The sequence below is a fragment of the Nomia melanderi genome, chromosome 5, assembly GCF_051020985.1.
Source record: "Nomia melanderi isolate GNS246 chromosome 5, iyNomMela1, whole genome shotgun sequence".
Classification (NCBI taxonomy): domain Eukaryota; kingdom Metazoa; phylum Arthropoda; class Insecta; order Hymenoptera; family Halictidae; genus Nomia; species Nomia melanderi.
The window spans coordinates 17,998,751-18,015,563 of NC_135003.1; the positions used below are offsets into that span (position 1 = coordinate 17,998,751).

General features: G+C 46.5%; 1 protein-coding gene and 1 non-coding gene across 7 annotated transcripts in view; one reads left to right on the forward strand and one right to left on the reverse strand.

Moving 5' to 3' along the window:
• nAChRa3 (nicotinic acetylcholine receptor alpha3 subunit) overlaps nt 1-16,813 on the reverse strand; it is a 134,132-nt gene that overhangs the window by 55,554 nt on the left and 61,765 nt on the right. The gene's annotated exons all lie outside the window — the stretch shown is intronic.
• On the forward strand, nt 1,850-1,923 carry TRNAN-GUU (transfer RNA asparagine (anticodon GUU)). The gene has a single exon. It is a non-coding gene; the product is annotated as a tRNA-Asn (tRNA).

Consider the following 16,813-nt stretch of genomic DNA (forward strand, 5'->3'; position numbering starts at 1 on the left):
TCCAATTTGTTTCCGCGAAGGAGGAATTACGAGAACAGCCCGGGTGGTCTCGGTACCATCGAAAACATTATCGGAGCGGCGCGCTGCGCGGCAAAGCCAACATTCGTTGTGTATCCGTTCTCATTTCCCCTCGACGCGAAATTAACGCGGCAGAGGCAACGGAAACGTTCCCGGGGATGTCAAAGGCCGAGCAAAGGTTGCCGGCGGCCAGCCGGAGACGGAAGGAAATTGTTGGCCGGAATTATCGAATATTATGCGACCAAGAAAAAAAAGAACCGAGGGAGCGAAAGGTGGAGGGAAAAAGATATGCGCCCGCCTCGGCGCTTTGTTGCGTGGGACATTTAATCAGAAAATCCATCAAGAGATTGCTTCTGGGCAATTTCTTTCTCCGTCGCCGCGGCCTGTCCTCCTCCAGCTCCTCCTCCTCCTCTTCCTCTCCCCTTAAGGTCCGCGGTTTTAAGGGACCCGTACGCGTCGCGATTTATCGCGCGAGTCGGCCAACTTCGTCCCGTACCGGCGATTCAACGGCGATCGTAACGCGCGTCGACACGATCGCCGTTGACCGCAGTGCGGACTCCGCCGTAAAATCTTTTGTGCCGCGGGTTAAACGCGGCCGATCGATCGTACTCGATTTTCAGCTTCGAAACAAGAGTGTCGGGGGTCGCGGTTCGCAGGAAGAGATTCCGGTATGGAGAAACCGCCCCGAACTCGGCGAGAAGTCGAATTTCTGTGTCGCCCTCGGAACGGAGCTCTATCGGAGATCGCGTTCGACGACGCGAACGACTCGGTTCGGCTAAAATTCATTCGGAAAGACGGGCGAACCCGATTGAAATTTCACCGTTTCAATTTCGAAGCGGAGCGTTCACGTCGCGACGACTGTTCGGCTGGCTGCGTTACGTAATAAACAGCTTAACCGGGAAGTGTCCGACGAGCTCCGCGGAAACTTAATATCCGCCGTGTATATTTATCAAAGGGCTTTTAAATATTCATCCGGCTAAGATTAGAAATGACAGTGTAACAAAAGTTTCATCTTGGGGGGGACGGGGGGCGGTCGGACGCTGCGGCGGATGGGGGAAGGGGTGAAGGGCCAGAGAAAGCGAGCAAGATTAATGAAATATTCACGAGATTAGTTGTATCCGGCAGAGAAGTTCGGATCGTAATCTATTCCCGTGTCGCCGAGGGTGGGGCTCCTCGCATCCTTTCGCACACCCTCCTCGGCTGTACTAATTTCTGCTTAGAACGGCGGAAAATAGTCGACGTTTTCAATCGAATTGAACCTTCATCGGAGAAAAGCTTTCCGGTTTGCTGGTATTTTACAATTGGTTATTCAAGTGTTTCTGGTGAAATATTCGCACGTTGAATGCCATGGTCACCGGTGACCCCGAATCGAATTACTATAGTTCATCCAATTATATTATAAATAGTGATACCTATCGTATTCAGCTAGATCAATGTGCAATGATAATAATGAAATTCAAACAAATGATTGAGTATTCCAGGTGAAGTATTCGCACGTTGAATGCCATGGTCACCGGTGACCCCGAATCGAATTACAGTTCATCCAATTATATTATAACTAATGATACCTATCGTATTCAGCTAGATCAATATGCAATGATAATGCAATTCGAACAAATGATTGTTATATTTTTTCCATTTAGTGTATTTTGCTCTACGCAATCGTGCGACACTCAACGTGTCAATCGATCGATAAGAGAATGTTAGCTAATACAAGCTTGGTTGTTTGAATACTGAAATATTGTTGTCCATTCTCCTTCGATGGGAAAGTGGTGGGGAGGAAGAAACCTTGAGCAATGTATAGTGAATTGAAGCGACAGGAGTATCAACAGCCTCCGTGGCGCAATCGGCTAGCGCGTTCGGCTGTTAACCGAAAGGTTGGTGGTTCGAGCCCACCCGGGGGCGTTGTTTTTTTCAATTTTTATTGGAAAAATCGCAATAGCGATTTTTCATAGCTTTCACGCCTTATCGCACGCGAGTTCTATTGAACGATTAAAATAATTCGCTAATTCCCCTGCTCGTTTTTATCCTGATACCATATGGCTAAACACTGACTCGAATTCGATGACACTATTTCTCAGAGAAACTTGGACATTAACCCTTTGCACTCAGACGTTTCTCACTAGAAATATTTAGCAATATTTTACGAGACAAAGACGATATTCTTCGTAACTAACTCGCAGGGAAATCTCAAGTACACTGAGGAACAAAGCTATTTTATTCCAATATTGCACGTATCGAGGCATTATACAAAGTTCAACGTTAAATATCAGATTTTAAAGTTTTAAGTGCAAAGGGTTGACAATTTCTGCTATAATTATTTCTAATATCGTAAAGGTGTCGCGTATTACGGAAACGTGTTCGAACAGATGATCGAACTGCCAAGACCAATAACATTTCGAATGGCAGAAAAAAGGACGAAAAGATCCCATCTGAGCGACACACACACACACACACACACACACACACACACACACACACACACACACCTGTGTATAAAACAGCGGGGCTGCATGCATTATGCATATCGTGCGTATCGATGCAGCTTTATGAGACATGTACGTGATCGGATCGCAAATCTTCTTTTATAAGCCGCGCCGCCTCTTTCGCGGGCACGTGCGCTCATAAGTTTCGTGATCCGAGACGTGCACGTGAACCTCTGACACGCCATCCGGCCGTGCGTTTTTCAAGAATCGCGCTGTTATAGAATTATGGAATCCGCCGCCGTTTCTTCGAGTTCAACCATTCGCACTCCGAGCAATTTTTAACCGTTTGCACTCGGTAATTCCTCGGTAGAGATATTTCAACGTTTTCCGATAAGATAAAGACGATGTTTCGTGCAACTAACTCGAAGGATACGTACATTCAGGAACAAAGCTATTTTATTTCAATATTTCTCAAATCGATGCGTTGTATGAGGAACAGTATTAACGCTATAACTACTGTACCAGACAAAATGACTGGTTTCGATTTTCTTTAGCAATTATTGGTATCGAAGCATCGAATATTCGAAATGTCACCACGTGGAAGAGTGAACTGTAGATCTTCAGAAAATTAAAAATACTTGATCAATGAATTGAACGGTTGGAAACGTTACGATTATATTATATCGTTCCGTTATTTCTATACGTTATCAGCGGCTGTAACGTCGTATCGGAATCTAATCTTCGGTTCGATTTGGAATCGAGAATATGTTCTAAAAAAAGAATCGTTTGAAACGCGGTAGACGTGGATAGTTACACGTAGTTCGCGTAATCTCCGCGAGATGTCTATGCCGAGAGGATTTTCCCGCAGTTGAAGTTGCACAGCCGAGGTAATATCTCCGAGGCGAAAGAGGCTCTCGGCAGTCATTCAGTTGGTGTATCACTGATCGATTTAGCAAGTGATGAATGTCGGAGATGATCCATGATTAAACTCCGCTCCCTGACTTCCATCAATCGCAACGACGGTTGTCAGAGGAATATCTGATGCTAAATCTTTTTTTTTATTAAACATTAAAACAAAGAATTCATTGAGCAAAGTAGAGTATTAAATGGAATATTTAAGATTCATTGTAATATGCAATAGGATATTAAATCACCTACGCTGTTGTTATGCAATCAGAATCGCATTTTATTACGTGTAACACGTGATAAGATGCCTGATACTGAAATTAAGTATTTCTAAATAGAAAATTAGAGGTAACATCGAACGATAGAAAAATGAATACTACAAAATTTTTTCGAAATGCGATAAACGCAGATTAAATCTGTTGTACGTTATCGATAAGCAGTTGAATTTCACTGCACGATACACGTGAGAAAGTATGTAACGTAATTGGTAACAAAAGCAGCTTGTTAAATTACGAGAAAGAGGAAAAAGAACGCCGCGACACTCGAACGTGTCGAGAACAGAGGCCGGCTCGAGCGGTTTCGCATAAAACGGCCGAGAAAAGAAGGAGCGCGAGCGGGTGCCTCGCAACTTTGGTAACGAGAGTCAAGTGCCCGTAACGGTGGGACCGTCGCAGTCGATCGATGGCGGAGTCGAAATGATTACGAGTGACTCGACAAGTTGTAGCGCGCGCTGCCGGGGAGGACACGTCAGATTCTCGTCGCGGCGACAGTATCGCGGGTTATGGTACACGTTCACGACCTCATTTAACTTTCAACTGCGTCTGGAACGGTGTGTTGCGCCGGGGCGAAACATCTGCCGTTGGCACGTTGCAACTTTTGCTCTTTTGTCTCTAAACGATCCCTACGGAAAAATGGGAAAGAGATAGAGAAACAGAGGGAGATAGATGGAGAGAGAGAGATAGATAGATGGATTGATAGATAGATAGATAGATAGATAGATATATAGATAGATAGATAGATAAAGATAGACAGAGAGATAGAGAGACCCACGATTTCGCGCTATGGTTTCACTACTTTTGATAGTCAAAGTATATCTTGCCAGAAAAATTCGAAATGAAAATGTTTAATAACGTAATTATATTGATAACAGCGTTACGCAAACATAGTAACGTCAAATAATTAATAATTGTTCCCGCTTTTCTTTGCTACAAAAGAAAAACTACGGGAAGACGCATAAGATTTCCGTGGCGCTTAACGCGTTAAACCCAGAATTTTACAATTTCGATGCATCGTATCGAGTGACCAATAGTCACCTTTCAAGCAAAAGGTTAAAACACGCCACGTACAGTTCCCCACACAGTCGAATCGTACATATCTATCCGGGCAGCCGTCGAACGTGGCAAGTGATTATCGTCGCGGAGAAGATCGGAGGCAATCGCGGCAGGTTCGGGAAGCTTATCGGTAAGCTGCAGGCGGGATCGAGGGAGAGCCTCTGGCCGTTTCGCAATACACCGGCGAAAGAACAGGCCGAGAACCGTTCCGCCCACGTATAAACCCTTCTGTTCCGATTCCACCGGCGAGAGCTTCCCCCGCCGGCTCTTAGCCGGTAATTCCGGCGGTCCCTCTCCACGGGAACGTTGATTCTACGATGTTCGACCGTCTCTGAAGGTCGGTTCACACTATCGGCTCGTTCCCGCCGCGCGCGAATGTTCCTCCATTGTTTATCGTCCCCGGCGAGCGAAGACGGAACGAGATGGAGTCGGGATTAACGGCACGAACGGCTGATTCGTAAACGATCGGATGACACTCGATCGGATTTGCAGCAGGCTCGGCAGCTGACCGATAGTGTGGACCGACCTTTACTCCTCCGCGTCTCCCTGGCCACCCATCCCTGTCTCCGTTCCTTTTAATCGGTTCCTTCTGTGCTCGAACGGGTGTATCGTTGAAAGGTTTTATCGCTCGAAGAGGATACCTCGCTGGAAAAAAGCGTCTGTCTTTCTCGTTGGTCGTTGAATGGACTTTAGAACTCGTGGACCTAGCACAGGTACGTTGATAAGGGATCGTTTCTGATGTTACCTCTTGCATGAGAAACGTAAACCATCGGAGTTGTACAACGAACATCCAGTGTTCGCGACGAGATTAGTCGTTACTTGTTTTCGACTTCGCGATTCACGCTCGGGCCCTACTTCTTACAGTGGTAGGGTGATAAGTGTGTTCAACTGGTTTGTTTTACCAAAGAAAAATCTAATTTCACACTTAACCCTTTGCACTCTGTAGGCTCCAATATTGCTAAAATTATTCGATTTTCCACACATCCAAATTTTGTAATAACAAGGAAAATAGAAGATCATAGGAATGTTGCATTTCTAATTTTCGCTAGGAATACTGCAAAAATTAGTTGCAGTTGCTGATAGATTACAAACAACGTTAACGCGTTAATGGTCGCCAACGAACGCCTCTAACGAAGTTCCGGAATAGATTTCCAAGGACGATGCACGGAAAAGGCGATCCTCCGCGATCGCGAGTGCTCGCCGAAGGAGCTCGCGTACAAAGCTCGGCGCAGAGCGTCGCCTGTTTCGTCGCGCGTCCTTAGAGAACGAAACGATTCCCGCCTCGATAACGTCCGCGGATCGTTACCGTGTTTTCAGCCGGCCGTAAAACGTCCAAACAATAATTCTCCGCGGGCGTTTCCCCGGCTGGGTGCTCGTGGCAACGACTTAAATCGCGTCCCGGGCCCCCTCGGCTCGCCCCCGCCGCCCCCGGGGATACCATTATCGTAAATTAGTCCGCTTCAAAGTTGCTTCGAACACCGGAGTCGGCTTATTGTTGGACCGGCCGCCGTCCCCGCCGCCGGCCCCCGTTGTCTTAATTTCGTTCCAGTTTCTTTGTGCCCATGCAGGAACTAATTATCGATACTTGGCCACTTTCCAAACTACCCGAAACGCGGCCCCCTCCCCCGCTCGATTTGTACGCTGTTTAGATTCTAATAGATTTATTCGGAAGTTGCCGCTGCCCCCAGCTCGTCGGCCGTCGTCCCGAGGTTCGTTATCGTCGAAGCAGACTTCGATTGATTTCCGTTGGATCCTGTGCCGGATGTTACCAAAAATGACAGTGAGACACCGCCGTCGCGTGAGAAACAAGAGCCTCTATCCGTCGGCCATTGGTACGCGTCCGGCAAAGTCGCGCTGATTGGCCGCTCGGTAGACGCTCCTTTTTCCTATAAATATGTCGACTTCTAGAAACAAGCATCCGAAGTCAATCTCTGTGTTGATGGAATTGTTAGAATCACTGTATTACGTCTCAGTTATATTTCATTCGATTCGAGAAATCTGAACAACCTATTGGAAGAAACGAAACGAACAATGCCGTAACGCGGCACTGAATCGCTAAATGTAATTTCGTAGCTTACAACGTTAACGAACTATAGGATTAATTTCATTCTCTTTATAGAAGATATAAGATGACAAATATGACACTGATAGCGAACGCGTCAAGTGTCATGTCCGTCACCGATCAGACGCTTCTGGATTTCTTAACGATCGTAACAAGCGAGATAATCAAATGAAAATGGTTAACGTAATTAAGCTGATTACGGTATAATGTAAGAAGTAACGAATATTCCTGCTTTTCTTTGCTAAAACTCTACGGAGAAACGGTCAAGATTTTCCCGGCGCGACGTGTCAATAGACGTCCGTTCCATACTTGTTGATTACCGCGAACAAACTTTTCAAGGCATTTCTGTCCCTAAGTTCCCAAGTTCGAGTCCCGAAATGTTCTCAAAAGTATTCCCGATTCACTCGCATTTTGATTCTTTCAGTACCATCGTAGCTCGGAAACGCGGTACGTTCAGAGGAATAATCGTCGTCGCTACATAGAAAGAGGAGATCGCGAGCTCATTAGCCGCAACCGTTCCAGCGGCAGCTCCCCGGCAGCCGCTCCGAAATCCGCGCCACGTGACTCGCGGGAAGTAACCGAAAAGTTGGGGAACACGTCGCTTTGACGACTCGCGCCGTCCGGGCGGATAAAAAAGAGCGCCGTAACAGCGCAGCACACCTCGTATTCGCCTGTCTTCCCCCCTGATCGCTGTTTTTATTTTCTCCGGCGGAAAGTTTTTATTAGTTCGGCGCCGGTTTTAAAAACAGATATTGGAGAGCGAACACCGGAAACGCCGCGATCGATGCATCCGAGGCTGGTGTGCGCGCTCGCTCGCTGCCACACTCCCGACGAAACCATTCCGAAGGCAACGCCCTCGGACAAACTTAATATTCAACGTTCGAATTAACAATTAATTAGCCTCGGAGCTGCGCCGCTTTGAGCCCGCCTCGCAGCATGAAAATTTCGTTTTTCGCGCGGCGTTCAAAGGGTATCGCCAAACCGCTCCGACTTTGTCGCGAGATTCCCGGCGACCGATATTCTCGCGTTAGCTTTTACGCCGGCGAGCAAACATTTGCGATCGTTCGACGCGTATTCCGGAGATCGTTTCGATCAATGGCAGTATCGACGCTTCGCGAATCGCGAGTGTGTGTCTTCCGTTTCCTGGATCGCTGCGAGTATTAAGCGAATTAGAACGTCGCCTCTCGCTGGAGGTGTTCGAACGGATAACCGGTCGCGAGAGGATCGTCCGATATTCACGGCGAACAACGCGGATCGTGGCACATTCAATTTTCTGATTGCGGATTCAGGTGTCGTCGGGAATCCGCGACGACGCTTATTTGTCCGGCGAGAGCGGGAATCGAACGGAAACCTCGATCAACGCAGAAAAATTCATGTCCCTAGAGATCGCGCTACTCGCGCCGATACTTTGTTCCTTTCGTCGTCTCGCTTTCACTCCAATTTCGAAGCCAACAGCGAAACTTTCGGAGGAAACCGTGCTTTGGCCGGAGACCTTTACGCGTCGAACTTCGAGAATTTTCGGAAGCGAGGAACGCGGAGGTTCGAGCGAGAAATAAAAGATCGACTAAATAATCCTCTTACGAGCGAACCTTTCGATCGTAACGAGGAGTACAAGTTTGGAATCTCGTTTATACGTTGATCTCGAAGAAATAGCTGCCACTAATGCCGAACAGTCGGAATAATACGAATAACTCGTTAGTCGACCGGGAACACCGACACACTGGAAGAAATCCAGGCGTGCCGGGGAAACGAGGAAACGATGGAACAGCTCGAAGGAAGCGATGCCACGGGAACGATCTCTCGCTTTCAAGCATCCCCTCGCGAAAAATCCAGGGACTGCAACGCTCCGTCGACAAATCGAGTTTCGACCCTTCGGACCGTTCGCCCCGAGGGGTCAGAATGGAAACACTTCGGAACTCGATCCCTCCGGCCGCGATAAACGCCCTCGCGCGATCCCCTTTCCTCCCGGCTTCGAATAAAATTCAGTTGCCGGACGCCCTTCGCCTTTCCTCACGGTCCAATCCCTTCGACCGACCCTGACGCACTAAAATACATTTTTCGCGGACTCGTGTATATCTTGTCTTCTCGAGTGACCCTTGTTGTTAACACTGGAACTAGCGAGTTTGTAAACTGAGAATTTCTTTAGAAAAACTAGAGACGTGAATTTATTAACCCCTTAACCTATGATCTCTTTCTCAACCCTGATCGGTACAGCTACTTTGTCATTGATAATTAATTGGAAAAAGAGAAAAATTCGAAGCTTATTCCTATATTTCCTTTGAAGTATAATAGTTGATCACAGAGGGATAATATTCACTTTGAATTCGAATGAACCGAGTAACATATATATTTGTTGAATCATATTGACAATTTTCACGAGTCTCACTCGTTGTTGTAGGACAAGGGGTTAAGGTTCGAATTGGAAGTTAGCTTAGGTAGCACTTAATCAGCTTCTTTAGCGATTCCTCTAAGGTATTCGTACCTTTTCAGTAATCGCAAAGGGAAACTTCGAGAAATGGGTCATTTTGACCCATCTGGTAGTTCTAGCGTTAACCCTGTGCAGTCGAGCTGTTTTCGCTAGATGTAATCAACCTTTCCGAAGAGATATGGACGACATTCTTGGAAACTTAGTTATGAGACAACATACGTGAGTCGATAAGGAAGTTACTTCCTCTTAACCCTTTGCACTCGAGAGCTGACTCTCATTCACCACTTGATTCGATGCAAGAAAGTTGAAAGGTCTCATGTGGAATATTCAGTTTTGTACGACGCATCAGTTAACAGTTTGGTTCCTTAATTTACGTGTGTTTTCTCATTAGTTCAATTCGAAGAATGTCGTCCATATTTCATAGGAAAACTTTGAATATTTATTACATATTAGATTTTATGGTTCCTTACATCGAATCGAGTAGCAATGAGTCATCAAAACCGATGATTCCCTTTCATCTGAATATTCTTTGACTTCCAACCAGCTTCCACAAGCTGCAACGTGGAGAATATCGAACACACGAGTACTCGATCCGAAAAATTAGACGCGAGTAACGCAGCTGTTTACACGAAGCGGTGCGAGGGTCGCGAACTCCGCAATCTCCAGCGCCGGTGGAACGTTTTTTCGTGAACGGGCAAGTAACCAAGTACCCGAGCAGTCGGCAGTTTTTGCACCTGGCGGAATCTTGATCGAGAATCCCGCGAGTTGACGGGGAGCCGGGAATCCGGGGACTGTAAGTGTTTTACGAGGTTGTATCTTACGCTCGGAGGAGCTGAAACTTCTCTTTATCTTGGCCGCGTAGTCGGTCATCAACGGCTGTTTCCAAGTTCCCAGTTCCGCGGATAACGGTCGCGAACTTTCGTGTAGTCCCCGGGTAGTCGGCGCGATACGTAGATCATTAAGGAAACTAGTCCCCGCGGTGGTTATCATCGGTTCGCCCCGATAATCCCGCTCGCCGCGCGCCGCCCGTTCAACCCCGTCCGCGCAGGAACTGCCGCTCGCCGGATGAAGATGGCGGTCCGGGAAAAAAGGGCAGAGGAAAAGCGATCCCGGTTAAGCTCTCTTAGGACTCGTATCGCCGCCTCGCCGACGTGGCGATGGAACGCCGGCTTTCGAGCCGAAAATAGCGACGCTGGAGCGGATAATGGCGGACGATTGGAAATTTCGGAACGGAGGGGCGACGTAATAGCGGCTTTTAACCGGTTAACTGTGCTCGACGAGTATACGCGTCGTCTTAAAACTCTTAACCCCTTGGCGTACTATTTACTTTCGTTGCTAAGTGTAATATTTTACTATCAATTTGGAAGAGATACAATAAAATTTTCCATTCGACTTCAGCAGGAAATTTCATTTGAAGATAATACATTCACTCTTCTTAAGAATACTTTAACCTACGCTAATCATTCCAGATACTACACTAGTATAAAAGAAGCGAAATTGTGTAGACGTTCGAGTCGCGAGTGCGCGTCTAAGAAGATACGAGGTAGAACTAGGAAGACTATAAATGAAAATAGAGGTCCAGAAGATGTACAGGACCTCTGAACGGTCCCCAGAGATTTCCGCAAAGTCGCCGTAGGATTCTGATCTCCGGGAGACCTCGGAAACCTTCGGAGAAACTCCGGGGAAACCTGGACATCTCGAATCGACTCGGAATCCTGGATAGTCCTCAGGATCTTCGGGGATCGCGCTGCTCCACGAGAATTACTGCACGATTTGTTACAGGATTTTGTTGAGGAAAATATCAACCGGACCTCGTTATGCTGGGAGAACGAAGTATAAGGTTGAACCTTCTGCATTAGAAAGTTTCTCTGGATATTACTTACTGCAGAAAACTACGGAAAATCTAATTTTGGACAATATCACTCGTACAAATTAACATGGAGCTCTCGAAACTAGACTGTAACAAAGTTCAACAATTTTGTTGTATCGAAGGAAATGGCGACCGTGAGTCACCTGTCGAATGCTGGGGCTCGACGAGCGCGCATCGGAGAAATATACCATCCGGGAATGGGCATCGATGCTCGGTTCAGCGAAGATGGCGGAGGTGTAAAAGGAGATTCGAGTAATAAAATAACGGTGGGAGGCGAGGAACGGCGTTCACGGGTATGGCAACGAGCAGCTCGCTCGCTCGCGAGGAAACAAACAGGGTTTCGAAGCTGCCCGGGGCAGCTTCTCCTTTTAAAGGGATAAAAATAGAGGATGTCCAGCGGGGAAAAATAAGAAACACGCGGAAAGATTGAACAAAGAAGACGCTGCTCCGCGCAGGAAAAAGAAAACGGCGAGGGCCGGCCAGAAACAAGGGACGCGTGAAGGGAAAAAGGAGGGTGGACGGGAAATAAAACCCGTGGGGCGGGGGACGGCGCCGGGAAACGGGAATATTCGGATCGGGGGCGAAAAGAAGGCCATTAACACAGGAATTTGCTTGTTTCGGTATTAGCGCTATAAAACGGTGAAATATTGCAAATTCCTTTGGAAATCATCATTATATTTATAGTATATCGGTGGTGGTTTACTATTAGATGATATTTGAAAATGTGGATCTTTAGTAAAAAGAGAATTAGGAAAACAATAATATATTTAATAAGATAAAGGAAACAATACGGACAACAACACGTAAAATACAACACACGACTCTCGCACCAAAAATGTTCTACTCCGCTGTCGCTCACCAAAATGTCCTACTCCGCTGTCGCTCACCAAAATGTGTGTCCCTGCACGCATTTCCACTCGCTTTTATCACACACCCCCATTCGCTCTGTCTTTCTCACCCTTGCACCCTTCTCACTCGCATCTTTCGTCCATGGTCAAAACTCACGCAGTCACGTACACACTTTTCTCACGGTTCAGTCGCTCAGTTCCAGATACTCTTCCTCGCATTCTTTCAGCCACTCGAAATTGTCTAAACGCAGTCACCCTATTTCCCAAACATCCCGGCGCCGGTCCGTCGCAATATGACCTGGTCGCCCTTACGCACGCACAACAAACCATTCATCCTACAATAAATATTCTCGATACTACATATTGTGATGAATGTTCGGCGTAGACAACGGAAATGAGAAATCGTGAATAATATTAACGCTGGAACTACTTGAATCGATTGTTAAACATTTTTTTCTGGAAACCATAGAAGTCCGTTGATATCAATCGAGTTATATTTTAACCCTCTACGGGTCGAACTTTGTTTTGCGATTATAACAAAATTTATGCAGTATGGAATTAATAAATATCAACATATGAACACCAATTAAACATGTATTCAATACATTTAATAGCTTTATTAAAACGATTGTATTTTGTAACTTTGAAGTTACAATGATGTTGAACGTAAACGCCTGCGTATATAAAAGTTCAAGTTGATTAATCATTTAATTTAAAGCAACGTCGATTCTAGTTCGAACGAGACGATCGGAAGATCGACCGGTTCACACGATCGCCGATGTAAAACAGCGTGCAATAAACAACCGTTTCGCCTTTGTTTAGCGCGAAAGTATGGAAATCTGAGGACGAATGCGAGCAGTGAACGATGCAAGTGTCGCGATGATTTATTCGAGCTTGAAGGGCTGTCGCGAAGTAGAGCCGGGATCGTAAATACCGACGTCGACTGCGGCGGCTCTTCATTTATACTGAATATTCTCACTTCTGCCGCTTACGTCGTTTACCATTTAACTCCTAAATTACAGCGGGTACCGGGAGATAACGCGGCGCGCGCGATGGATGTTCAAGATCAAGTGCGCGGAGGAAGCGCGCCGCGGAAGGAGCTTACGAAGTTAATTATAACAATGCAAACGAACCGTGTGTGCCGACTGTAATCCGCGAAAGATGCTCACGCGGTGTGCACGGTGATTTTGGAAAAACACGCGGCGGTTCTTTCGTGATAGGAAATCGACCTACGAGTCGAACACATCGATTAACCCTTTGTTAACAAAGTTACTTTATTTCAATATTTCTCAAATAACTTTGTCCTTCGATGAACGTATGATTTCTCTTCGAGTTGGTTTCACAAAATATCGTCTTTATCTCATCAGATGTTCAAATATTTCTAGTAAAAAACTCCCGAGTGCAAAGGGTTAATCGATGTATTCGATTTTATTTCAATATTTCTCAAATAACTTTGTCCCTCAATGGACGTATGATTTCTCTTCGTCACATCGTGGTCTGATAAGGGTGAAAAGTTCCACAATTGATTTGTCTCATGTTTCCATATGTATTCTTCTGTATTTCGAGTGGAACAATTTATTCCGAAAATCATCTCGTACGTTGAACGCGTCAATTTGGGACAGAGGAGTCGCGGAATAAGAAAAGCGAAAGCATCGATTTCGACGAGTGCGGTGTTCCCGTCGTTCGGATTGTTGAAACGAAGAGATAAAAGTTTAGCGGTGCTCACAGACAATGGAAGGAGAGCAATGGGAACGCGAACAAGGAAGGAGCCGTGGGCGGCACAGCGAAGGCTCGGAGCCACGAGGTTTCCGAAGGGAGCAAGGATTAAGCGGGTAATTGCGAGCAGCCCCATCGAGCGTTCTAATTAACACACCTCATTAACGCTTCTGTGTACGGGTTCAACGGGGATTAGTTTTAACGAAGGCTCGAACGGAAAGGAAGTTCCACGCAAGACCGCAGGAAGCACACTCCTGCGCGACTCGTTGCGCAACTTATCGAAAAGATTCGAGACCGTTCCCCGGATAAACGTCGCCGCGATGTTTACGCTTATGGCTCGTCGCTTGTTCCGTGTTTACTCGATATTTATCCGATAGCGACGCGGCTGAACCGCGGATCTGAATTTTCTCCGGTCGATTGGGAGCAGGTCGGAAGTAGCATAATATCCTGGCATCCTGTAGGATGTAACGTGACTTTTCACCATAGTTTCGACAGTTTTAACCATAATCCTATCATATGTGTGGTATTAATGGTATTTCAATGTGTTTTATTTTAAACACAGGAATAGATAATTGAAAGAATACAAATAAATAGAAAGTCTTTTCTCTTCTCAGGTCAACGCGACTCTCTGAAAATTCTCGCCATCACTTAACAATCATTCATAGAAACATTGAAATAAAATAGCTTCGTTCCTCAATGTATGTGTGATTTCTCGTCGAGTTAGTTTCGCAAAATATCGTCTCTATCTCGTCAGAAAATGTTGAAATATTTCTAGAGAAAAACCTCCGAGTGCAAAGGGTTGAACAAGTAACCCAATCGCAACACGAAGCAACGTTCGAAACGGTCGACTTTCCAGTTGTTTTCATAAAGCTCCAGTTTCCACGAGAGTAACGTCTGAATTCCTACGGTCGCGCGAACGTTTGCAGTCCATCGGAAAGTCGGTGGATTTTCGTTAATTAACCAAGTTCCCGATCAAGGGGACGAAATGATTGTTGTTACAGGTGGACGGTCCGGTAATTACAGGCTCGTCCGATACCTCGTTCTAATTTCGATCCGTTTCCTCCGACGTCGCGTCGGGATAAAATGAAAAAGCGTCGGACGACGAGGAAGGGGCAGAGGGGAGGGCGGGGAGCGCGAGAAACGGAACAAGGAGGTAACTCGAGCGCGAATATTCACGGCGGATAGAAAACTTTTCTTCCTCTTCTCGCCCTTAACGGCGCTTCATGAAAATCCTGTTGAGCTTAGTCGAGCGGGACACGCCGGGTAGTCAGGATTCGACGTCGTCCATCTTTTCCCTTCGAGACGGACGTTCCGGTGAAAATCCGACGCGTCGCGCGATGCTTTTCGAGAAACTACATTGTCTGGGCTACCTGTACCGCGAGCTTTCGCGTGTTTACGTTAAACACTCGTACAAATGTGGAATAATTCGCTGAAATTAAAGCAGAATTCTATCGACCCTTAAATGACGGTTAAAAACAGTGCTCTTATTGTACTGTAGATGCTTGAGAATTAAGACTCTTGAGACTATGGCTGTGTTAGATTATTTGATATTAATGTTTCTTTGCAATAGAGCTAATAACCTAATAAATCTAATAATCTAATAAACGTAATATTAATGTTTCTTTGCAATATATCTGATAAGCTAATAAATCTAATAATCTAATAAACGTAACACTAACGCTTCTTCACAATACGTTACACTATTACATACCTTAACAATTCAGTGCATAGTACAAAGAGATAAATCATTCGAATCTTCCTCAGAAACGCACGTAACAAGTTTCGCCGTTCTCGGTCGCGGTAGTCAAAGAGTTAACACAGGGTGACGGTACTTCCAGCGGTGTTCAATTGAACTTTCCAAGGGCCGATAGATTCCGTTCAGGCGGTCGAATTCCGCGGAGCGACAAAGGGCGACAAAGGGCGAGCAGCCCCGCGGCTGAAAAACAGAGAAATTCTCGCGAGTTGGAGCGGGTAAACTCGTTTCCCCGTTCGAGGCAAATTGCCTCCATAGGCGTTAACGTTCGCCGTTCTAAACACGTGTAACAACGTCTGGTCATTACGCGGCTCCGCCCGGGGGACTCGGTAACGAAACGGGGAGGGCGGCCGCGACCGCCGCGACTCGATTTAACGGCGAACGCGAAATATTCCACGGCGAACCGCCCCCGTTTCAAGCGGACCGCCGCGACCGGAGTGGAAACAGTGCTCGAAGCTTTGTCGACTGTGTCCACTTCCGGTTAACCCTCCGCACTGCGGGTTCCTTTCACGTTTTCTTCTCGGCGAGCCTGCGTCGTTTCGAATTCGAACGATAGCGACGGAGAGGGAGAGCTAAAAACGGAACTAGAGATGATCGTTATAATAATTCTCGCGTCTCTGGGACTGTTAAGTAATAAGCAACTCCCTAATTACCTCTATATAAAGATCTATTTTCGAAACCTTATGATGTGGTAGATCTAGACAGCTCTCGAAGCTTTTTCGACGATGCTATACCGTTTCCGAGGAAAATGAGTCTCAAGTTTGTATGTCACTGTGATAAGATGGTGAATAATACAATAACAAAGCGCAAGTAATTCAGAAAGTCCTCTCAATCGATCATCAGAACTGAAAAGGGAAAATCGAGAGTAATTGAACCGTCGAAAAAATGGAGGAACCACGTTCGCTATAACGCACAGTCTCGTTAGCCTCCCCTTAGGGTCTCCCCATGAGAAGGCTACTTTGCATTCCACGGGGAAAAAGCGTCCGAACCACCGGTTTTTCCATCGAGCCATCATTCCTCCCGTGCAAACGGACGATCGTTCGGTCAAGCCGGCGTTTTTCGTGACGCGAACCCGAAGGAGACCTCGAGAACGCTCGCTCGCTCGCTCGCATCGCTTCCTCCCGTGTAAATTCGCCGGCCGCGATAAATTCGAGCGTTCCCGCGTGCCGGCGATAAGCGTCGACGAGCGTGTTCGACGCGGAATAACCGGCGGGCAACGTTTAACGGAAAGATAACTTTGATCGTTCCGGCGAAATGGTAACTTTTACAATTTTCATGAGCGAAAGCAGAACCATGGGGTGGTGGATGGGGGGGAGTGGTTCGACGGGAGATAAGTTTGACCGTTTCCGCGGGAAGATAACTCGCGCAATTTCCATAGGAAAATAACGTGGCCCGACTGCTCGCGGATTGAGATAAGAGGCGAGCCGTTTTCGGCCTCGGAGTCGACGATTCGCA